Here is a 25619-nt window from a genome sequence, read left to right on the forward strand (position 1 = left end):
CCATGTCAGGAAAGTCTTATGGGAAAAAGGAGGCCAAAGGGAGACAGCATTCTGGAGCTGGAGCTGGAGCCTGCTGTTCACAGAAGACCACAAGTCATGCCTCAGGTAATGGCACCAGCCCCCTAGGACAGCACACAGTTCATTCCAACACCAGATAAACAGAAACCAATGTTGTTAGAGAAGAACAAAGGGGAGGCAACATCCACTTTTACTTGGGATAGTCAGGGAGGAATTTCGATGTGAAGAGAACAGGATGAGGAGACAGGGTTTTCCAAGTGAATCACACAGCACAGTCAAGGCCAGCAGTAGGTAGCCTCACAGAGGTTTCCTCCAGCCCAGTGCCACCTAAGGGAGTCCTACAGATGCACTAGGTCTTTGGGAAAACAGTAAGATGGGGAGACCAAATGGAGACCATGTTTATTTAGCAGCTACAGGTCATCTCAAAGCCTTCTGCTGGAATGCTTCCCATGACACACATCATTCTTCCAGAAAGTTCTCCTTCATGTGGATTGGCAAAAATGTTAAGTCTTGCCTTCAGGAGTTGTCAGACACATGGGGCCATTTCCTAGAATAAAAACAGAATAAGTACAAAACATAGTGGTATATTTGTTTATTTTATTTTAACCTTTTATATGAAATATTTTCAAATATATAAATATCAAATAGAATAATGAACCCCTGTGTACCCATTACTTGGCTTTAATAATTATCAACATTTTCCCAGCCCTGTTTCATCTATTTTTCCCACTTCACCACCTTGAGGTATATTTAAAATACAGCCAACAAAGAGATTTTTTAAGATCAAAAACTGTAATAAAGCTGGAGCTCACAAGCTAATTACAGAATTTGTTAAAATGCATATTAATTCACAGTGTGCCACAGGCAGTGCAATGTGAGAAAAGGACATAGATTTGAGTTGCTCAATAAACATATCTTCCTTCCCCACTAGAGTGTGCAAGCAGCTCAGCTGGAAAAGCTCTTCTGGGACATGACCCTCTTGGGGCTCAGAGTGGGCCCTGCTGGTACAGCCCCCGGGGTTAAGGAGAGGGTCTCAAGCACAGCCAGGACAACGCTAGGGCAGGAAGGACTGAGATATGGCCTACTGGCTGTGGCAGCAGCAATGTTGAGAGAAAAGGAGCAGTGTCTGTCACTACATTAAGAAGGCTCATGGGCTGTCACTGAAAAACTTCTCACCTCTTCCCAGCCCTCCCCACCCTGACCCACCTCTCTTAGTGGTTTGAAGCTTGGTTATTAGAATTAATGCATCAATGGAGTCCTTTCATCCAGAGGCCTGAAGACACTGGTGTAGCAACAAAAAAGAACTGTAACGGCCTCATTTGTTTTTCTTTCTTCTGTTTTGAAGGGAAATTTTTTTTTCTTTAGGAGTGATTATTACCAGCTTAGTGAAATATCTTCTTTAATCTTAAGATCTGACAAACTCCTGCAGGTGGGTATTTCCATGTTCTCTGTCTTTCTGGAAGCAATTAACGGTTTAAGCTAAGCTAATTTCCTACTTATTCTTTTCACTCTATCACTCTTCATGGATTCACACAGACCCAACATTGTCTAATTAGAGCATTTAAAATAGCATCAGAGGCTAATGAAACTAATATGTTGTAAAATGCAGGTGAAAAATCAGAGCAGCCTTCAGAGGTGGGGCTGGCTTTGAGGTGGGTTTTCAGGGCTCGTTGCCATCTTGTCCCTCCTAGAAGCAGCCAGTACCAAAGAAAACCAGCTCCAAACAGAAAGAGTAGATGATCTGAGGCCTTGGAGCCAGATGTACATGGCACTCACCCCATGGCCTCCTCCTACAGACTCATCCAAGGCCCATTGTCCCTCCTCATGCCCACTGCCCTTAGGGTAAAGTCCACACTCTCATCCTTGGTATCTTGGCCCTTCCTGCCAATGTAACCTCATTGCAATCTATCTTTGCCTTGTTTTCAAGGTTCCAACCATACTGGGCCTATCTCTGTGCCTTGAGCATGCCAAGCTCGTTGGTGCTTTGAGCATGCCTTTCCTCATCGCTTTTTTCAAGTTTTTCAATACACTCCCCCCACCCTTTGGTTGACTCCTTCTCTGTTAGGTCTTGGCTACAATGACACCCCTTGAGCAGGCCATCTGCCAGCTGAGCTAAATCAACCTCCTCTTTGGTCATTCTCTATCTTACCTCATGTTTTTCTCATAGCACTCACCTCCATCTCAATATCTGTGTGTTCATACATGTTCTATGTCTTCCCACTAAAAGTGGAAGCTCCATCACAGAAGAAACATGTCAATCTCCTAGATGGTTTTTTAAAATTTTTATGTTTATTTATTTATTTTTGAGAGATAGAGAGAGGGAAGGGCAGGGAAAGAGGGAGAGAATCCCAAGCAGGCTCTGCACTGTCAGCACAGAGCCCAATGCGGAACTTAAATTCATGAACTGTGAGATCATGACCTGAGCAGAAATCTAGAATTGGACTCTCAACTAGTTGAGCCACCCAGGCACCCCACTCCCAGATGGTTTTAGCCCCAACACTGGTATGGAGAAGGCACTTGATGATAATGTGTCAACTGACTGACTGAATGAAAAGAACTAATAGGTAATGCCATCCTTCCAGGTGCTCAAGGAAGCCTTTCAGTCCCCCTTGACTCTTTCTTTTTGTCTCCACACAACCATCTCATTGGTTGTGTTAATAACATTTGGCTGTAGCTTTAAATTTCTTTTAATGTTTTTATTTATGTTTGAGACAGAGAAAGACAGAGCATGAGCAGAGGAGGGGCAGAGAGAGAGGGAGACATAGAATCTGAAGCAGGCTCCAGTCTCTGAGCTGTCAGCACAGAGCCCGACCTGGGGCTTGAACTCACAGAGTGTGAGATCATGACCTGAGCTGAAGTAGGACACTTAACCGACTGAGCCACCCAGGCGCCCCATTTGGCTCTAGCTTTAAAACTTACTCTGCGTCTGGCTACATTTATCCCCTCCAGATCTGTGGCCTAGGCCATGACCCTTGATCTATCATTTTGTTAATAATCCCTCACTGATCTCCCAGCCTTGGCAGTCATGGGGTCTCCACACAGCAGCTGCAGTGGAGCTCCTAGAACATAGACCACACCATGTCACTCCCTGCTCTCAACCCTCTGTTGGCTTCCCTTCATTCTTACATGGACATCCAAAGTCCTTAACCAGGCCTGGAGGCCCTGTATGATCCGACACCTGCCTGATGTTCTGATTCATTTCCTCCTCAGCTCACTGGCTCTGCTTCAGCCATGCCAGCCTCCCTGCTCCCCAGTGTCTTGTGCCTGTCATTCCCTCAGCCTCACAAAGCCTTGTCCAAGATAACCACACCTTCTTTCCAGTATCTGCTCAAATGTCAGCTTATCAGGCAGGCCTTCACTGGTTACCTTCTGTTAAAAGCAAACTCCCCATCACCCCCATTTTCAGCCAATTTATTCTGCCTCATCTTTCATCATCTGACATATTCTACACTTACTTGTTTATTTGTAGCACTTCCCCCAACATCATGTGAGCTCTGTGAGAACAGACACTTTGTCTTGCACTGCTGTATCCCCAGTACCTAGAATAGTACATAGTAGGCACACAATAAACACATGTTGATGACCAGGCTTGTTTGATTTGCATTCCTTGATTGACTACAACCTTCACAAGGCCATCAGTCAACATACTTACAAGGTGCCTCAAGCCTGTCTCAGAGAAAACTCCTCCATCCAGTTACATGGTCCTCTCCAGTGTCATCCCAGTTTTGTCCCCACTTTTCCCCTAAAGGGTCAGTGGGAGGGGAGGCTTCTGGGTGTCATTTCTGGAGTTTGATCTATCTTTCTAATACCTCGCAGTTTACAGCACTGTCCATTAATTCTGGACATGTTCAAGTATGCCAGGCTTTCCAGCACTTACCATAATTTATGCCTGACTCTGTGCCTTGAAGATTCCAAATTTCTCCAGTTTTATATATCAGATAGGAACTATAGAGTTCCTTAAGGCAGAGCCATAATCTATCAGTCAGAAAATGTAAGATGAGTAGAACAAGGGCTTACAAACTTATGCTCTGCTCCACAGTTAAGAATTCCATAGTCAGGCAAAACTGGGAAGTGCTGCATATAATAGACCCTTAAACAGGTGTGCATTTGTACAGTACACCCATATCAGACATCCACACACATGTGTTCAACTTACTGTTGAGACCTGTAAAGTGTTCATCACTGTCTCTTATGGCTATTCAGGTGGCTGGCACCATTGGAATGTGCCAACTTATTTACTATGGTCTCTAGTTCTGCCATTACTCCATGATCCAATACACATATTTGACCCATATGGCTTATCAAAATGCAAGCAGGTAATGGTGTGCAAAAGATGTCAAATACAAGTTTTACAGATTCTAGAGGGCTTTCAGGGGATGGTCAATTCAACAAGATAACAGCAGGAAAGTAGGGATAGCCAGTCATTTCAATTTATGAAGGGTCACATGGCATAACATGACATGGCATATTAGGAAGGTCCAGGGGAGAAATTATGGCCAGAGCATGTCTGTTCCTCAGGGAATTTGGAAAGGAATTTAAACAGGGAAGAGGGCAGAAGTCAAACTCATCTCTATAGGGACTGGACTATAATAACCCTTATGCTGGCAAGTTCTTTAAAGTTCACCTTTCAATGAATCCATCACCACTTCTAAAGGGAATTCCCCTCACATCTCCAACTTGCAGACCCACAGAACACATCTGACATCCCTTGACAGAGAAGCCTCTTTATCTCACCTAAGGAAGGAACCTTTTTTTATAGAACCCCCTATTCACCTCTCCTATCATGATCACAGAGGAGTTCCAAAACAGAGTTTGGCAAATTATGGCTCATTCACCAAATCCAACCTCTGTCTGTTTCCTAAATACAGTTTTATGGAACACAGACACACTCATTCCTTTATGTATTATCAGTGGCGGCTTCCATGCTACAACAGCAGAGTTGAGTAGACATACTATCTGGTCCATAAAGCCTAAAATATTTAACATTTAACCCTTTATAGAGAAAAATGTGCCAACCCTTATTCTAAAGCAACTAGCAACTCAGCAAAAGGATATAATACCATTGTGAAAAAACACAGAGCCAAGCAGGGCTTCTGTCTAGTCCACTGTCTCCATAGCTGACATACCAAGAAGAGGGAGGAAAGCACTCAAAGGAGAGCATTGTTGTAGCACAGCATCCCCTGAGCCCCTGAGCACACACCTCTAGAATCCAAAGTTGCTTCTTTCAAATATTCTCTGCCAGCAGATTTTTATGGCCAAACAAGGCAAATTGAACATTTCCTCCAAGGCAGATCTCAAGCATAGATAGATGGGAAGTTGGTAAATAAGCTCCTTCAGTCCTCAGTCGGAGTACCTTGGAAGTGCTTCCAAAATATTCCCCCTTTTGTTTAAACTAATTCAAGTTGGGTTCTATTCTTTGCAACTTAAGAATCCTGACTAATCTCAGTAGGCTGCTGTACAGCAACTTCTCCATGTAGGGACCTGGGGACCAAGATGACCAGGTATCCAGTAGAGAGTCACTGGGGGTTCAAGGGTTCTGCTGGGACAGAAACCCCAGGAAGGACCTTTGAGCACTCTGTAGTCAATATGCCATGGCTCAAGAGAGAGCAACGCTAGCTTCCCCACTTCTGCCACTCGACCAGAAGACCCCAGTGTTCATGACTTCTGGAGGCCACCCCATAAATGACTTATCAAGTCCTTCAGGGCCCCACATGACCTGGCCTCTGCCTCTCTCCAAGTTCATCTCCTTGCCATCCTCTTCCCTTATAACTCTCTGGCCACACTGTCCTCCTTCCATTTCCTTGTCCAGTCAAGACTTTTCCCTCCTGGGTATCTTTGCAGTTGCTCTTCCCTCTACCTGCAACACTTCTCTGAGATTTTTGTGTGACTGACACCTCTGGCCATTCAATGCTCAACAAAAATACCACATTCTCAGAAAGGACTTCCGTGACTACTCCATCTAAAGTGGGCTTCTCCCTCCTGCCCCTTCACACTTGATCACATCACCCAGTTTTGTTTCCTACTTAGCACTTGCTACTGGGAAATTATCTTGTTTATATATTTATTTATATTATCAGTCTCTCTCTCTCTCTCTCTCTCTCTCTTTCTGAGCTTATGCCCCAGAAGAGAAGGGGCTTGTCTATTATTTACTACTGTTTTCCCAGCATCAGGAAAGCACATTGTATATGGTACATAAATATTTGTTGGGTAGATGTGTGAATGAATAAAAGGATGGAAGGAAGGAAGGAAGGAAGGAAGGAAGGAAGAAGGAAGGAAGGAAGGAAGAAAATAGGGTTAATTCCTCTCCAGAATTGCCCAGATCTTGCAGCTTGAGGCTTGGTCACCACTTGAGCCAGATATGTTTTCCCATGGAATAAGTACCAGTTAGAAATGTGTTAGGCTGCAAAGTCCAACTATAATAGCTAAAAGATAAGCAATTGTTTTTCTCAGTAATAAGAAATCTAATGATAGAAAATTACTGGCACTAGTTCAGCTATTTAATGATGACATCGGAGACCCAGGCTCATTTTCATTTCATCATCTTTAGAATGGTGGCTCTCTCCTATGTGTGTCTTGCCTCTTGGTGACAGGATGGCTGCTGTAGCAAAAACATCATACTCACATTAAGGCAAAAAGGGAGAGAAGAGGCAATACCAACCTTACTGTCTTATCCTTTCAGGAAAGCAAAAGTTTTTCCTGAAATTTCCCCCCAAACATCCACAGGATTTTCAATTATATCTCATTAGACAGAACCAGATCACATGACCTGGATGCAAGTGAGTTTGGAAAAGTGACTACATACCCCTTCAGCCTCTATAGCAGAGAAGCAGGTGAGCAGAGATAGGAAGAGTTATTCTAATGAACCAAATTCTGGTGTTGCCCACTGAGCATTATCTCCAGGAGCCATGACAACTGAAAGAGGAAGGACAGGATGCACCCAGTACCCACAAGTATCAAGAAGTGTTAACCAGGCCACCAGAGAAAAGTTTCCTTCCCCTGTTCCAGCCAAATCAGCAACTCCCAATGCAATGAGTGTTGTTAAGACAATGATTTGGGAAAACGCATCCTTGGAGAACTGAAAGTGACTCACTCTCATGTTAATTTGTGGATTTCACAATTGAATTAAATGAGATAGAATAAGAATGATGTAAAAATGTCATTTTTAAAGAAAGTTTAAATAACTCACTACATTTAGTCATGAAGTTGTTTTAAGCTGTTAGATTATTTCCAGACTAGGCAAAAGAAACAAGCCTGGGAGATTTGCCTGGTGTGTTAACACATATTATTTACCCCGAGATGACATTTTAACAGCAAGGGAAACATGAGCAGCCTCCCAACCCTTGCACACGTTTTGCCACATGCTGCTCTGAACACATAAATCCTGGCTTTGTCAACAATAATGAGGCCCAGAGAGCAAGCACCTGCTGAGGTCCTTAAACTTTTCCTGAGAAAAATATACATAATTAAGGAATCGTGAGCACTCACCTCTGATTTATTATTAAAACAACACACCTTGGGCTGCATTTACACCCTCACTCATTGGAGTTAAACAGACAAATGATTAAATATCAACCTCACAGGGAGTCTCCCAACATGCTCTGCTTCAGTTTTCTGCTTTGATCCCACCTGTTCTCAGAGAAAGAAAGAGAGAAATTGAGCAGCACCACAGCACACACAGGGAGTGGCTTCCATGAAGCTGGATCCCTCTCTGCCTTCCATTGTCCCCAGCTTTTATGAAAAGTGTAGAGTTCATAGTTAATAGTGCTGACCCTGGGGTCTAGACCTGGGTTCAAATACCATCTCTACTAGCTAAACCTGTGTGCTTTCCACTCTCTGAGGCCTGGGTCCACTCTCTGAGGATTTGGTATAACTCTGGACACAGTTTCTTGCATATAGTAATTGCTCATGGTCACAAGATGGCTGCCACAGTTCAAACATCACATCTACATTCGTGGCAGGAAAAGAGAGCAGAGGTGACATCAACCTCATCTATCTGATTGAAACCTCCCCCCATTAGCAGCAGAAACTGTGACTAGCTTTTCTATATGGGAATATAGTGTCAGGGATGACACACAGATGTCATCATCTACATCATCTTCTACATCATTTCTTCTGAATCACCCACTTTGAGGATCTTATTCCTCAACCTACTCCCTTTTGCAGGAAGCATTTCCTGATCATTGAGAACTCAGTACCACATCAGCTTCAGTGGGAACCAATGGAGAGCATCTTCAAATTATCATCTCTGTGGAAAGAGAGAGGCTGGAGGTAGCCAGCAGCACATAACCTTTTTCCCTAGGGCTTTTAAAGGAAATGTGTTCATATGATGTGTATTAGACTGTCATGAAAAGACACTAGGGGAACAGCATGAAAGCAAGCCCATGGAGGTGGCCGTCAAGGAGCAGTGCCTTTTCATGAGTCTCTCTTCATCGAGGAAGGAAGAAGGCCCTACTTTTCCCCTGATGTTAGAGGCAGGGTTGATGTTGGCAGCTAGAAAGCCTGGCAAAGCATCAGGAAAGCTGTAGACTACAGCACAGCTCCTGACAGAAAAGGCTCCGGTGATATATACTGCGGTGAGGATTCTTCATCAGAGGCTTCTTGATCACTCACTGGGGGCTCAGTATTGGTGGAAGACAGTGAAGAGGTTTGAGGCTGACCCTTGAAGGCTGGTTGCCTCTCCAGTGTGAGAGAAGGTAAGCAGTTTTAGAGTTGGCAGGGCCCAGGGTGGCCTCCATGGACTGGGAGTTAGTGAGGGCTGCTAGGAAAAGGAGGGCCTTGGCAGAAAGTCAAGCATTCAAAAGGTGGGGGGGAGGGGCAAAAATACAGAGGTTAACATGAGCAGAGTGGGCTCATAACACTGTGTTTCCTCAATTCTAGGATGACATTAATTTTTGGATGAGCTTCCCGAATGTATATTAAATGAACATAACTATATGACACATCCTGATCTCCGCAACACCATGATGTGGGGGAAATGTGGGGCATAGAATTGCGAGCTGCCACCTTGCATCAGCTTCTTGTTCCCATGATTGGTGATGTGTTCTAATGTCCTTCACCAGCATCCTATGAAGAAGGTGCTGTTGCCAATTCTGTTTTCCAGATGAGCAGGCTGGAGATCAGAGCCTCAGGGATTTGGCCAAGTTCTACCATAGGCCTTACTGCTGCAATGCCTGGCACAGCTTATGGGTGAGGTGCTGCAAATGGGGCAGGTCCAGGTGAGTGAAGGAGGGGAGTCACCATGGCCTAGGCCCCCATCATTGCTTGCCTGTTTTACCATCCTCCATTCAGCAATCAGAGTAATCTGCCTTCCCTTTGCCCTGGAATGGGTGTCTGGGCCATCCCTCCTCTCTTTCTCTTTCTCTCTCTCTCTCTGTCTCTCCATCTCTGTTTCTCTCTCTGTCTCTCTTCCAGCTACACTGACCTCATTCTTCTTCCTTGGAACACCAGAAAACACCTAGTTCTTTCTTGCCCCAGGCCTCATCCCCTGCTCTTCTCCACCTGAAAAGGCACTTCTCTCCCAGATAGCCACAGTCTTAGCTCCTCTCATCACTCAACACTGGCCTCAGAAAGGCCTCTCACCTTCCAATCACAGTAACACCAGTCTGGTTTATTTCCTTTATAACACTCTGAGTTTTTTTCACTTTATTTTTGTTTATTTGTTTCTTGTCTCCCCATTAGAATGCGAGCTCTCTGACAGCAGGACTTGTGTCTGTTTTGATCACTGGTATATCATTTGTGTTTCTGAATGAATGAATGCACCCCACCCATAGGGATGATGTGCCCTCCCTTTATTTTTTTTCAATATATGAAGTTTATTGTCAAATTGATTTCCATACAACACCCAGTGCTCATCCCAAAAGGTGCCCTCCTCAATACCCATCACCCACCCTCTCCTCCCTCCCACCCTCCATCAACCCTCAGTTTGTTCTCAGCTTTTAAGAGTCTCTTATGCTTTGGCTTTCTTCCATTCTAACCTCTTTTTTTTCCTTCCCCTCCCCCATGGGTTTCTGTTAAGTTTCTCAGGATCCACATAAGAGTGAAACCATATGGTATCTGTCTTTCTCTGTATGGCTTATTTCACTTAGCATAACACTCTCCAGTTCCATCCATGTTGCACAAACGTATGGCCAACTAATCTTTGACAAAGCAGGAAAGAATATCCAATGGAAAAAAGACAGTCTCTTTAACAAATGGTGCTGGGAGAACTGGACACCAACATGCAGAAGGTTGAAACTAGACCACTTTCTCACACCATTCACAAAAATAAACTCAAAATGGATAAAGGACCTGAATGTGAGACAGGAAACCATCAAAACCTTAGAGGAGAAAGCAGGAAAAGACCTCTCTGACCTCAGCCGCAGCAATGTCTTACTTGACACATCCCCAAAGGCAAGGGAATTAAAAGCAAAAATGAACTACTGGGACCTTATGAAGATAAAAAGCTTCTGCACAGCAAAGAAAACAACCAACAAAACTAAAAGGCAACCAACAGAATGGGAAAAGATATTTGCTGATGTGCCCTGCCTTTAAACAAGATGACCAAACCTGGGTGTCCGTTGGGAACTAAAGCAGAAGAACATAAGGCTGAGTGGTGTCTCAAGACTCTTTCCAGCCTGGGCAGGTTGCCCACCTCTAAGCTCCTCTTCCATCCAGAAACAAGCCACTTCCCCTCATGCTTCTTCCCATGCTCAGCTGCATTATCCCGGGGCTTTCTCACATTATCCTGGAGCTTCTTCTGCAGCTGTTCTGTTCTGCAACTTCAGACCTTATTGCACCTAATGCTTATCTCATCCTTGTCTTAATAAGGGTGAAGCTCAAGTGCCTCTCCATGTCCCTGTTTGTTTTCCCAGCCTGAAGTCAGATTATTGACATGCTTTGGCATCACAAGGTAGCTCCACCTTTCTGCCATTATTTCTAGCAGCAATACTTCCAGTACCTTTTTCAGTAGAAGGTCATTGGGAGGACTAGTGTCCATTTAGGCCATTGGTTAATATGTGCTTAGAGAGGCCTGGCCCTGCCTCACTGCGTAGAAGAGAAGATTCAGTCCTGTCTCAGAGAACTCCCAGTCTCCTTTAGAAAACCAAGACTTGTGCTTGCACAACCACAGGGATTCATTCAGAATCATGTCATTGTCAGGGCTAAATTGTGTAATTCAAACAGTAAGTGCCTAAAGAGTACAGAAGTCATTGTGGACTGGAATGGTCAAGGAGGGCTTCCTGGCAGAGGCAGGGGAACACTGAGCCTCACCCTTCATAGACACAGAGGGATAGCAATATTAGGAGGGGCAGAGCATAGCTTAAGTCTTACTCATGTTGAGTTTTTTCCAACTTGCCTGTGGGATTTTTTTGTTTTATTATCTAAGAAATCTTGCAACTTCTACACTTGAACAATGTCTTAAGTAAGAGCTTACATTTTCAATTAATGTCACTAGAATCAACTACTCTTGAAAGGACTGTCATGCTTCCATAAACCCTTCCCAGCTTTGAGGAGTTGGGGGAGATGGGCAGGAACATACCCCCACTCTTATGGTTTAACTGACCCCTGAGGATGGGTGGGGTTTGTATAAAAAGGAGGAGAGAGGAGTGCTTTCCAGGGAAAGGGAGTAAGTGAAATTCTGTAGATGGAAATGCATAAGAAATCTGTGAGAATCCTAGAGAAAATAAATGGAGGCAGCAATTCTTATCCATTAAGGAACAAATCAGAGGTGCCAGACAAGGGACCCTTACCAGTGCAGCTGCATTGTTCCGCAGCTTCTTTCTCTGCTTCCTCTGCATTCTCAGAGATTCTTCCCTGAGATTATTACTCAGTGTGACTATAGACAAAAACTTTAATATGCATACGATACTTGGTAACTTTCATTTCATCAGATCTTCATAATATCCCTATGAAGAAGCAGAACATGGTAGGTACATTAGTCCCCATCTCTAAGTGAGGAAACTGAGGCTTAGAAAAGTTAAATTAAATGATTTGCCTGATGTCACACAACCAGTGAAAGCACCAGAGCCCCCTGGCATTCTTATCTCCCAACCACCTTGCTATTTTCCCTGTGGAGACTTCATCCTGCTATTCCAACTTTAGTCATAATGAGTGTACACACTGAATTCAAGTGTCAGACTGATAATATAATCCTTTTATGTAGTGTTTTCCCATTACAGAGTGATATTACCTTGCCTTTTCATATTCCATTTTCCCCGAAAGTTGTATCATTAACTAAAGAATATGTTCTGACTTATCCAATAAAGTGTTTAACCTTTTTTAATGTTTTATTGATTCTCAAAGCTTTGGTTCCACCAGAAAATCCTGATTGCTACATTAACAACCTCATTGATATTCTTTTAACAGACCCTCTGCAATGTGAGAGGCAGTGTGAGAAAGATGGGGCTCCCAACGATCCGTTAATCAATGAGCTAATCTTGCATCCACCTTATGCACATTGCAGGAAAATGGGTAATGAGAAATAAGGGCTACACAAAGGTCCCATTGGGGGTGGTAACATCCAAGCCCAGACAGCCTGCTGCCAGAGCATGAAGCAAGGGTCCCTTTGGAGTCAGAGGAACAAGGAAAAATTTTTTCTCCAGCCTGCTCCCTTCAATCCCTTGTAACCAATGTGATCCTTGCAAAGCCAAATTGGACTCTTCAAGGGCAACCATGCACCACTGGACAGCTTTAAGCAGAATTGAGATATAAAGTCCAATTCTTTAGTGAGGCATACATTTCCTCCTGATCTGGCCTCTGCACTATGCCAGTTTCATCTTTCACCTTGTGCCTCTCAGAAATCTATATTGCAGCTATGCCCAACTACTAGGACTAAGGTAAAGCAAGTGAGGCACTAGGCTCAGGGGCAAAATTGAAAGGAACAGCAAAAATTTCAGTAAATAAGAAAAATAATATTTTAATGCAATATGTTTAAAAATCAAAATTAATACAAGAAATTCATATTGAACAAAATATCAAAAGTTCAAATGAAGACAAAATCTTCCCTGTATTTGCATAACCCTGCCTTACTCACCCCCTCCTAATTCCAGACCCATCTTCTCCTTCTAGTTTTCCAAACACACTGTGCACTTTCTGACTTTCTGGACTTTGCCTGTGCCATTTTCTATACCAAGAAGACTCTTCCCTGTAAATAATCTTTCAGATATCAGCTTTGGTATCGGCTTTTCCAGGCAAGTTTTCTGTGATGTTCATAATGATTGTACCATCCAGTCATACACACAAGTCTGGGACTGATACCCCCACAATGTGCCTCATGAACAACTTCCGTAGTATTTATCACACTCCACTATTATTGCCTGACTGTCTCCCTGTCCAGCTTATAAGCTCCATGAAGGTGGAGGCTGGCTCATGGTCACCACTCTTCCCATGACTGGTGGTTGTGGTTGGGACTATGGCTGTGGTGGTTTCTCCTTTCCAGGCTGCCTGGAGATAGGCACCAAGCCAAGCTGAGTCAACATGAAAACATGTGTCCACATGCAAACATGTGTCCTGCTGAGGTGGGAAACTCACACTGCCTGCTGGTTCCCTCACCTGAAACCACATCTCTTCCAGGGATGCCATGAGGTGGAGGTCAATGGATCTGAAACACTAAAAGAAAAACTGCAAGAAACACCCAGGAAAATCAGGAAGGGTCGGGGTCCTGATTTTCAGGGGAAACAGCTGCCCAAATGTCCAAGAATCACTTTCAGGGGACAGTTGGAAGAAAGCTCTTTTTTCACCCCAGCATTTCACTGGACTGTCAATGCCTATCCCTTTGATCTGGCTAGGATGATTTTTGTCTTGCAGTTGTATGACAAGACAGTGACATCATTGGAGCCTGGCTGGGTAGTAGGAGATAAAACCAGATGTAGGTAGACCAACAGGCTTGTGTGTTCCCCACCTCTTCCTACTCCTCAGGTTTAGGTGATTAGAGCAAGGAAGACAGCTCTAGGAACAGAACAGGGCCCACAGCAAAAGTACTAAGACTGTTATCTAGGGAATGGAATAAGATGGGGGTCAGAGAAAGAATGGAGCTGCTGAGCCTGGACACTAACACCTGAATCTTGTTCCCACAGCACTGCCCCTCCCCCATCAATCCCCTTCTTCTGGTCCTTTTCTTCCCTCACTACTCTCCTTCCTAAATTCACCAGAAGGGACATGAACTAGGGCTTGGGATTTAGCCCAGTGTATACTCCTCGGTATACATTTAGCATCCAAAGTAGCTAATTACCCCAGGAGAATGTGAACTCTGAGTGGAAAAATAATGAGACATTTGAGGAGTCTCATTCTGTGAAAGAAGAACATCACACCCAACAACCTTTACTCTACAGAACAAAAATTTATAAGCATAATAAAGTCAAAGATATATGAGAGGCAGTTGACAAAGCAATTATAAGTAATACGTAATTAGAAATACTGAAAATGAAAATTGTAATAATAGAAATATAGAGTTCCATAGATGAGTTATAGCAGAATGGATATAGCTAAAAAATAAATTAGTGAATTGGTAGGTCATATAGAATTTTTCTACTCAAAAAATATGATCCATTGACTAGCAGCAGCAACATCATCTAGGAACTTGTTAGAAATGCAAATTCTCAGACCTTTCCCAGGTCTATCCAAATCTGAACGCACATGTTAACAAGATTCCTGGGTGATCTGTATGTTCGCCAAAGTCTGAGAAGTGCTGACATGGTTCTCAACACCGGCTGCACACTGGAGTTCTCTAAGAGACTTAAAAGTACCCACCACGAGGGGCACCTGCGTAGCTCAGCTGGTTAAGCATCTGTCTCTTGATTTTGGTTCAGATTACAATCTCACAGTTGTGAGATCAATTCCCACATTGGGCTCAGTGCTGCACATGGAACCCACCTAGGATTCTACCTCTCTCTCTTTGTCTCTCTCTCTCTCTCTCTCTCTCTTTCTGCCCTCCCTTTCTTGCACTCTCTCTCTCTCTCTCTCTCTAAAATAAATAAGCAATAACAACAAAAAAAGTACCCACCAGAGAGCTTCATTTGATTAGTTTGAGGCATGCATTTGTGAAAGCTCACAGAAGATTCTAATGTGTAGCCAAATTTGAGGAACATTGACTTAGAGAAGCCCTCTCAGGAAAAAGATAGTATTAAAACAATGTAAAATGTGAGAGATATGGTACACAGAACCGGAAAGATCAACATCCATATAATTGAAGTCCTACATGGAAAGACACAAGAGAAAGGAAGAAATGGTTTTTGAAAATAATGAATGAGAAATTCCAAAATTAAAAGAAATATTCAGGACCTCAGGTTGATATATTGAAAGAGTGCAAAAGGGATAGATTTTTTAAAAAAAGATTCCCATGCAAAAATATATTGATATTTGGGAACATTAGGGATAAAGAGCAGCCTTTAAAAGATGTAGCATGAAAAGTAGATCATTCAAATATGAACAATAATAAGACAGTAACACTCAAATGTAATTCCAGTGTTTTCATCCACCCAAAGTGATGAAAGAAAAAAATTTTGAACTCAGAATTTTATATCTAGTTCAATTAGCACTTACACATGATAACAAAGTAAGATACCCACAGCCATACAAGCTGCAGACCAACTTTGAAATGCTGTGTCAGTTCAGGTTCATGGCTGAAACACACAAAGCAGAGCTGGATGCACAGGCCATGTACAGAAATACCCTGGAAAGGTGGAGGGGTGGTAGTAGGGAATGGAGGAGAAGCCCTACTGATTTTCCTTGTTGCCTCAGACCCCAGGCTGACAGCACAGTGCTATCACTGATCCTGACTTTGTGGAAATGTTTGATATTTTGTTCATCATGAATTTTTTTCATTAATTTTAATGCTTTAAATATCATATTAAAATATTATCTGTCCTTGCTGAGTTTTTTGAAACCCCTTTACATTTTGCAACCCCAGGTGAGTGCCTCACTCCACCCAACTCACCCTAATCTGCTACTAACCTACTCCTACTACTATCCAGCTGTCTCAAAGCCTCCAGGTCTCTGGGAATGGGATATCTGCAAAACTGCCTCAGCTCATCAGTGCCTCCAGACCCAACCATCCAAGGTAAGGGTGTTTCTTCCCGCATGAAAATCAAAAACCAGGCCACCACTCACTTGGTAGCCCCATCCCCAGCCGGCCAGCAGAGCACCACAGAACGTGGGCTGGAATACTAACCACTCTGAAGATTGAAATTCAGCTTGAGAACTTTGTGGTTGGAGAGGGCTCCTGCTGCAAGAAGGGAATATGACAGATGGCATAAGATATTACAGTAATTTTACTGACAAAGCACTAAGAGTATCACAGAAGAAGTTCAAAATCAATTCATCTGCTTCCCAGCAGAAGCAAGTCTAACAGGCAGTGAAGCATAATCTTGATAATATAGTTGTTCCAAAAGAAGAAGGAATTAACCAGGCTACCCTAAATGTGTTTGTATGACTTTTTTTTGTTTGTTTCTGTTACCCTGATAAGGACTTAAAATCCCATTTGTATGGAAATAAACTAAGCTCCAAAGTTATCTTCCTGTTCTGGGGCATTAGCTCAGGAGGTTTGCCATGAACTCTTCTCTAGCTAAATAGGATCTTAGGCTTCGACCCTGCAGAGTTTCAGCTTTTGTTGTTAAAGAAAAAATGCACCCTTGTTCTGTTAAATAACAAAAATTCAATCAAGTAAATTTTAAAGATCCGGCTGACTTTATTAAGAAATTCACGAATTAGGCAACATCCCATGAGGGGAGCTCCAAAGGGCTACAGAAAGAGAAAGGTTTTTAAAGGCAGGAAAGTAAGTCATACACAGAAAAATGATTATTTCAGGTGTGGTCACTTATTTATGTTGGGAACAAAAGAGTCTTACTAGGTGGATTGCCCCGTCTTCCTTTGGGGGATGGAGAAGCCATGTGAAAGATTACCTTACTGGTGCTGACCAGAAAATTCATAACTGGCTAGTTAAGTCTGCATTTCTGGGGGAGGTTGAAACTGCAGTTAAGTTAGGTATTAAGCCCCAGTTTGGTGACTTGGCCTAAGTGACCCCATTTTGGGGACAGGGTTTTCTTTTCAACAATTCCAACCACTGCAACTATGTCTCTTTTAGGGGCTGTATCCATTAAGGTTCTTTGATGGCAAACAAAGAAAACTGACTCTGAGCAACCCAACATCCTTCTTATAAGTTCTTTCTCTATTTGAATTAAAGAAAGAATCAGCTGAGCTAGAGAACCAGGTTTAATTGGAACAGGAACCATGCAGTGTGTTGCATAGATAGGAAAGGGCTGGGGTAGGTGGTATGGAATAGTTGACAGGTTTGTCAGAGTTCATTCATTCCAACAACAGACCCCCAACTGATTACTTCACTCAGGATTCAAAGTCTCCAAAAAACTAATCTAATTGTCCATGTTTGGGTCATGTGCCCACAATATTTGACAATCCCAAGACTGCACTCAGTGAGTGAGGAAAATTTCCCAGTAGAGATATGAAGGTGCTGTGACTGAAAGAAGGGGGAGTGGGTGCTTGGTGAGCAACCATAGAGGAGCAAAGTCTTCTCAGAAATCAAAGGCACACTGTTAAACACATTGAAGTTCCAGTGTTTCCCTAGCACTTTCTAACAATATATGAAAGGTTTGAAAAATGCACTTCACACAGTTCCTGATACATAATAAACAAATCATTATCATTACTTTCATCATCACCATCATCATCAACAACAACCAATATTTATTATTTGAGCTATCTGGCCAAGACTTCATAAAAGTGAGATTTTCTGGTGGACCAGGGAGGGCATCTGAAATGGCTTGGTTTTTTTTTTTTTTTTTTTTTTTTCAGTGGAAGAAATAAAGAGGTGGGTTATCACTGGCAAATGCTTCTGAAGAGTCCTGGCCTCCTGCTACAGCCCAAAATTCATTGTCCATGCTACTCCAGGTCCATGTTTCCATTAGGCACAGTGGGCACACTGTCCAGGGTCCACAAGACTGTTAATAGGCACACAAAATGTTTTTAAGTCAGAAGAAAAAAACATGAACTTTTAAGTTTAAGAAAATGTATAATATTATGTATATGTATAATACATAATATTGTTTTTTTATCTCAAGTTTTTATTTAAATTCTAGTTAGTAAACATATATATTTGTCTTTGTACCAACATAGTTGTTAAATATAATAATGAAAGTCATAGAGCAGCTCTGAGTCACCCCCCACCACATCAAAATTTGTATGCTTTGTGGAGGAAATCTAGGGCCACTTTCTTTCCATTCATGACCAAGAATCTTCCTCCATCCCACACTAGATCTTTCTAAATCATTCTTAATACTTTACTGAGTATGGGGCTGAAAATGTTCATAGATCTCATATTCTTTATTTAATAAACAGATTCATTAACTATCTAGTACAGGCCAGATACTCTGAAAACTACTGGAACACAGTTGTGGCAAGGTAGATGTATTCTTTGTGTTCATGGGGATTAAAGTCTAATTGGAGAAATATGTAACCAAAGTGCTCATCTTACCTGGCTATAATTACCTGGTTACTAGGGGTATATATATCCATATCTAAGGGTTTTTTTATTTTATTTTTAGGTAATCTCTACACCCAATGTGGGGCTTGAATTTACAATCCTGAGATCAAGAGTCATATGTTCTACCAACTGAGCCAGTCAGGCACCCCACTATATCTAAGATTTTTTTGTGATGCTCATCATAGCATACATAACCTACCCCCGAACTTCACAGTTCCCAAATCCTCACCTTAATGCCCCCATTAATTCCTTTTATAAGAATCTTCATTCCAACAGGTCTAGAATACAGTCTTTCTCATTAGGACATCATAAGTATAGAGGAAAGGATAGATGGATGGATGGATGGATGTTTGGATGAATAGGTGAAAGAAGGGAGGATAAAAAATGAAAGGCAACAAGAACAGATGATCAATGGAAGGACAGATGGATTGATAAATGTATGGAAGTTTGACTTCAGGGATGAATAAGTGGATGGAGAGAGGAAGGAAGGATTAAATTAAGGAAAAGAGGAATGGAGGGATAAGTGGACAGATGTGTTACTAAAAAATTATATAGAAATACAGGAAAAATGGATGCAGAGGGTTGACTGGGTGGGTGGTATAAGGATAAATGAATGTATGGATGAGTGGATATAGTGATTCGTGATATGCAAATAAATAAGTGAGATTGAGGGATAGATAGAATAATTGAGGAAGAAAAAGATTGAAGTAGGAAAGTTTGAACAGATGTTTGGAAAGAAACATAGCTAGATGAATAGGTGGGTGAATGCAAAGTGGATACACTGATGACCAGGAACACAGATGAGTAGACAAATCAAGGCATGGCTAAAGTAGTAGAGGCAGGGATGTACGGAGCTTCATTTGATGGAGGGAATGATAGATTTGTGAGTGTATCAATTAATGAGTGGATTGCATGAATATCTGGATCAATGGATGATGAATTGATAAATTAAAATTCAAGTTACAAGTGGTAAGAGAGAATAAGCATATACTAAAAGACATTGTATGTAACTTAATACAATAGAATGTGGCACACAGAGTGTCATGTTACAGGCTAGCCTGATATTGCTTCTAACTGGGGATGTTAGTGTCAGAAGGCATCTGAGGTAACAAATTGTGTGAAACCTTGAAAGGTGACATCAGTTTGGACTGCAGTCACACATGAAGGCTTTATGGGGAGGTTGGCACATTCGTCAAAGTGAACAAAACATTGAGCTGAAATGGGGTGGGAAGGCCCCATCTCTTCCTCCTCAAGTGAGGAAGTGCCCCCCTCCTCTCTGCTTCTCTGAGACCATTTGTCTCTGCCATTTGTCCCTATCAGTGATAAATTATTTGTTGTTGTTGTTAATTAAATTTAAAAAAATGTGGAATGGGAAGACATTCTGCAAATTCTCAGGTACTCCTTTTAGCTGTGGCACTTCTGCATATATTCATTCAATTAGCTACATATTTTAGAAAGGCCTCCTCTGTGCCAGGCCCTTCCATGTGGGAGACAGAAAAGAATTGGAGAATTACTGTCCTCTATCAAGTCCCAGAGCCTCCACCACTTTCCAGGCACATGACCCTAGGCATGTTTCTTAACTCATGTAATCCCCACAGCAATGCTACAAAATAAGTACTGTTATTATCCCTATTTTAAAGATGAGGAAACTGAGGCACAATGAAGTTAATTCATATAAAGGACATATGTCAGGCACTGTTATAAGTATTCAAAACCATTATTCATTTTCCATACCCTGTGGTAGATTGCAAAAATGGCCACAGTTCTTCACCACTCCCTGCCCCCATGCCTTTGCAATGCCATTTAACAGCCACTTCCGTCAAAAGACATTCTATTTCCCCACCTCTTAAAGCTGGGCTGACTGGCAACTGCCATAGGACAACAGAATGTGGCAGACATGATGTGTCAGTTTTGAGCCTAGGCCTTAAGAGACAGTGCGAGTTTCCTGTGTCTTGGACCTTGATGCTGCCATGTGAACAAACCCAAGCTAGTCTGCTAGAGGATGAGGGACCATGTGGCACAGCTACCCCAGTCACTCCAGCTGAAGCTAGACAACTTTTGGACATGTGAGTGAAGCCACTCAGTCTCCAGATGACCCCCAACTGACCACAGAACCTGAGCAAGCCCAGGGGAGATTTTCTAAGCTTACCTCTGATCTGCAGAACTGCCCAGTTGACCCCTAGGCTCAAGCAAGAGTCATGGTTGTTGTTTCAAGTCACTGAGATTGGGGTGGTTTAAAGGGTATAGTAGGGACTCCCAAAGACCATATAAGTTTGAAAAGGACACATACTCAAAAAGGCCAAGATATAAAGATGTAGGAGCACAAAGAAGGAAGGATGGATCTCTTCTCACCAGAGCAGGGGGGCCAGTGCATTCCTGGTAGAGATAGTATTGGGATCAGGCCTTGAGGGAGAGTGGTGTCTGTAAGGCATCCCCACTCCTAATGGCACAGCAACTAAAGCCTAAATCCCAAAAGTCCACCCAAGAGGTTCAGACTCATGGGTGAGTCAGACTCCCTCCCAGTCACAGGCACCAAAAAGTCTCAAGAGGGTGTCAAGCTGGTCAGGACAAGGAGCACCACACCTCCACTTGGGTGGCCTTGAGACCAGATTACTGGACACCCAGACACAACCCAAAATGTCTAGCCAGGAGCCAAGTCCTCCTACCTCCCTGCTCCCCTGTGCAGACTTCGTGGCCCTCCTTTCCCATACTCCATTAGCATTCCTAATAGATCCTGTCAAGAGCCATGCAGCTCCAACTCAGGGAAATGTTCAAAACCATGTTCAATACCAAAATGAGACAAGAGAAACCATGATTAATTCACAAGGAAGCAACTGGCTTTAGAGACGAGATGAAGCAGGCAAGAAGACAAGGGGTGTCTGTCAGCAGCAGTTACTTCCAATGAGCAGCTTCACACATAGTACCTGCTGGCTCACAGGGGAAGCAGTGTGAACTGACCATCAGGCCAGCAACTACAGAGGGAACCAGGCATTATCTCCAAACTGGCTTTGATCAAAAAGTTATACATGCTCACAGTTTAAGACTCAGGAACTTTACAAGATTTACTAAAAAATAACAGCCTTATGCCTCTCTAACCCAAATACCCCCAACTCCCAGAAGCAACCACTCTCAACTGTTTCTACTGATCTATTTGATATTACCTAGATATCTCTGAAATATCAAGAAGGAGCCATACGTGTGCTTTTAGCTCTTGGCATCATTTATTTTCTTTCCAATGTAGTGAAAACAATGCTGTTTGCTTCCTATTAGAGGCTTTCCTGAGATATCTTCTGATCCCTCCCTGTCAGGTCTATTTAAGGTCAAGGCACTAGCATGCTGATTGGGAGCTCAATCACATGGTAAGACTTACCAACTGTAGGACAACCAAGCAGTCAGTCCACTAAAGAACTTCCAATGTCAGTATCTCTGAAGAAGTGACAAAAAAGAGACCCTAAAGAAGTTTCCTTTAAACTCCTGCCCATAGCATTACAGGCCTGGCAGTCAGCAACCTGGAAGCTGAGTGGGAGAAGAAGCTATTATAGAAATATTCAAAATGATACCGTTTTTACTACAGCACACCTGTGTCTATAGTGCATGGTATCTTCCCCATCTCAGGCCAGAGACCATCTGTTTTATCTTCTCTGAGAAAAAAAAAATCTTCTCCTTCCCACCCGTGTGGGAAGACCAATCACCAGCACCATGGAATGGAAGAGGATTTCCCATTCTAACTGCTTCTAAAATAGATTTTCTGCTTTTTCAAGCATTGTCTTTACCTCCACCTCCAGAGATACCTGAAAGTGACAATTTCTGAGCTTTTTCCTGGATCTTCAGTGTAATTCAGGCTGCTTCTGACCAGAGACTGCTTAAGCCAGCAGTCAGGAAACCCAAATCAGTTACCACTTGTCTCCGTGCTTTTCAAAATGTGTATATTTTTGTTTCATTTCCCTTTTACTTTGTTTTTCTAAACTTATATCTTTTTTTAACTCTTGCTTTTTGTTTACTCTCAAAACTTGACTAACATGCCAATGAATGTATATGTTCTGTCAGCCATCTCTACCTAGAACCTAAACTGACCTTCAACCCTAAGAAATCTCAGCCCTGAGTTAACAAGGAGACTCAGAGAACACCTTACTCCCCTGCTAGTCTCCTGAAACCAACCAAATATCCTCCCCCATGGAACTACAGACAGGAGGAAAGGTCCCACAGCACCAGGGACACAACACCTTTCCAACACATCACCTGTTGTGATTAACACATCAGCTATTGTTTCAGACTGGGCAGCCCCAGTCCCTTTCTGCAGTTGTGTATGTGACCCAGGCCTAACCAGTCGTAACATCTCATTACCCAGGGCAGTGATTGCCCCAGAAGTAGAGAGGTAATTCAACCTAGACCAATCAGAGTCCTTTCCTAGGTACAGAGTCAAAGAGAAGAAGTACTGGAGAAAAGAAAACTTCTGAGATGAAAAGATGTTGACTTGGAGCTGCCAGAGGCTACCTTTTCCACCACATAGAAAACATCTGTCTGTAGTGAGAAACAATCAAGCCACACTGAGATGTGTGTGAGAGACAGAGACTGAGCACAAGATGGAAACATCGAGAATGATGATAACAAACAGAATGGGAAGAGAAAGAGAAATGGGCATTTCTGGAATAAGATGGAAGGAATTCTGTAACATGGACATGCAAACTAGTAACTGATGTTTGTAGGTGAGAAGCAGTGGGAGAAGTGTCAAATGAGCTAAAGACAGTAGCGTCCCAATAACTGGCTCATGGGGGTGTCAGCACCAGTGAGGGAAAGAGAAATGGGAGGCCCAAGACTGTGGAGTTCACAGAGAAGCCATAGAACCAAAAAGGAAGAAAAGAATTATCTGAGCCCAGTGTAGGTGTCTTTCATCCCAGCATCTTTGTCTCCATTACCAAATTAAAAAAAACAAACAAACAAAAATCTGTCATGTGTTCATTGTAAGCTTAATTCAATCTTTCTCAAGAAAGGATGTAACAAGGAATAGAAAATATCCATGCTATGCGTGACTTTTCTAATGTGTTCACCTGGACAGTAGTGACAGTCTCACCTCCTGACTTTTCTGACAGTGTGGTCTATCAATTATCTCTGAAAAAGTTAGAGACAGAGGGAGGCAAACCATAAGAGACTCTTAAGAACTGAGAATAAACTGAGAGTTGATGGGGGATGGGAGGGAGGGGAAAGTGGGTGATGGGTATTGAGGAGAGCACCTGTTGGGATGAGCACTGGGTGTTGTATGGAAACAATTTGACAATAAATTTCATATTAAAAAAATACATTCACATTTGAGCCAGATTTTTTTTAATTAAAAAAAAAAACTATCTCTGCCATGCAGCAAAACCGTGCGCACGCACATCCACCCACACACACACACACAGCACTTTCATAGATGTACATGCACACATATACACAGAAGTGAACTTTCCTAGCATGAAACAATACCCTAACTTTCAAAATCACCAATTTTGCCTGTTGCCACAGTAACCAGGAGCATTAAGTCCTGTTTCTAAAATTTTAAGAGCAGATGACATGAAGTATTTATGTGTAATTGTACTGTGTAAGCAGAAAGATCTTTTCTTTCATATAAAATATGAGTGTATCTCAGGTGAGATGGGTGTTTATATCATAATGCTGTCGGACAAATATAACCAAGTCCCTCTGCCTCCCTGGCTCTCCACCCCAGTGTGTATGTGTGACTTCCAGAAGAAAGTGGAAAGCAAGATGGCAAAGAGGGATCAGCCTCCACAGGAAGTCCCTGAACTGATTTGTGTTGTAGTCATTCCAAAGATCCTCAGGGGCTCAAGTCTATTTACTTCCCAAATTGAGTGGGTGGGATTACTCTTTATTTCAACTCTTAAAGCTGGAGTTCCTATTGTCCCCAGTGATTGGCTGGTTCCTGGGCGCCATTAGTCATCATGGTGTGTCAGCATGGAAGGGCCCAGGAATGAGGTCAGAACCCTTCATTTTGCAGGTGGAGATTGACAGGGGTCATAACTGGATGGTTCTGGACAAGAAGGGTATAGTCAGTGGAGGCCCCCCATGCTGCCTCCACCCCAAAAAGAGCCAGAGCCAGGTCTGGATTGGGCCATATTGATTTTTCCCTCATCCAGATGCTTTCTGCAGATATTCTAATGTCATTTTCAGACCATTTTACTTCTGGAGACAAGGCTGTGCAGTTCCATAACTGGCAATGACCCCAGGTAACAAACACTGAGAATTGTTTCTGAGCACTATAACACGGGGCACCAAGTAAACTCTAAAAAGAAACCTTCAGTCATGTAGCATTCAAATCTCACATTCAGGACCAAGAGAAAGAACCTTATTCAATAAATAAGTAAAGTTTTGTGATTATTTCTGTAATCACATCTTTAATAAGCTTTCTGGGAAAGGTAGAGGTTTTAAATGTTAATCTACTCATCCAAATAATTCTGATCTCCTTGAGGGAAGAAATGATTTCAAAATGGTGGGTAATGTTTTTTTTTGTTTTTTTTTTTTTTTTGGTGGGGGGGTAATGTTTTATTCAAGGGGTGGTTCCCATGCTGGGCACAGAGCTCCCACAGAAGTAGCCTTCCTCCAATGCCTGTGGGATAGAGGAAAAGATGGAAGTGGATGGATGAAAATTCTCTACCAGTAAAATACACAAGAATGAATGAATAAGTGAATGAACGAACGAACAAACACATGAATGAACAAACAAGTGAATGGTTTTAGAAAGGAGGGAAGGTTTGAGGGATAATCAGAGCCAGAAGATCCTGAAGGAAATGGGCAGGCTTTGGTTTCCAGGTCCAGGGAAAGACTAGCCTGCCTCTGCCTTAGCACATTCTGCAGGAAATCCCTTCTGGGCCACACCACATAGCACCATCTCCACTGCCTTCTGTTGCTGAAACTTGATTCAGCTGTGTCTGTTACAATGTCAGAAGGGAAAAAGAGAAGACAAATGAGAAATAAAATTATGATAATTTCCACTGCTTTAACAGTTGTGTTCATTTTCTGTGTGCCTAAGAAAGGAAGTTACGATTCGCAGCTCAGTGACCAAGTCTTCTATGGTACAGCTGCTGGGCCATCTTGCTGTGACTGCATCCGAAGTCCGCAGAACATGGAGGGCTCTGCT

At 42.6% G+C, this 25619-nt stretch overlaps 1 protein-coding gene and 1 long non-coding RNA gene across 2 annotated transcripts in view; both read right to left on the bottom strand.

The window, feature by feature from the left end:
- Positions 1 to 230: 230 nt before the first annotated feature.
- On the bottom strand, positions 231 to 3555 carry LOC122208755. Its single transcript, XR_006197351.1, has 3 exons — positions 3474 to 3555; positions 1225 to 1474; positions 231 to 565 (listed from the first exon to the last, which is right to left on the bottom strand). It is a non-coding gene; the product is annotated as an uncharacterized LOC122208755 (long non-coding RNA).
- Positions 3556 to 25194: 21639 nt separating this feature from the next.
- The window catches only part of SHCBP1 (SHC binding and spindle associated 1), a 61383-nt gene continuing 60958 nt past the window's right edge, over positions 25195 to 25619 (bottom strand). The window contains exon 15 of the mRNA XM_042919922.1: positions 25195 to 25410. The gene's annotated coding sequence lies outside the window, so the exon portion shown is untranslated. The remainder of the gene's footprint in view (positions 25411 to 25619) is intronic.

Source organism: Panthera leo, chromosome E2, assembly GCF_018350215.1.
Source record: "Panthera leo isolate Ple1 chromosome E2, P.leo_Ple1_pat1.1, whole genome shotgun sequence".
In the NCBI taxonomy this organism is placed as follows: Eukaryota; Metazoa; Chordata; class Mammalia; order Carnivora; family Felidae; genus Panthera; species Panthera leo.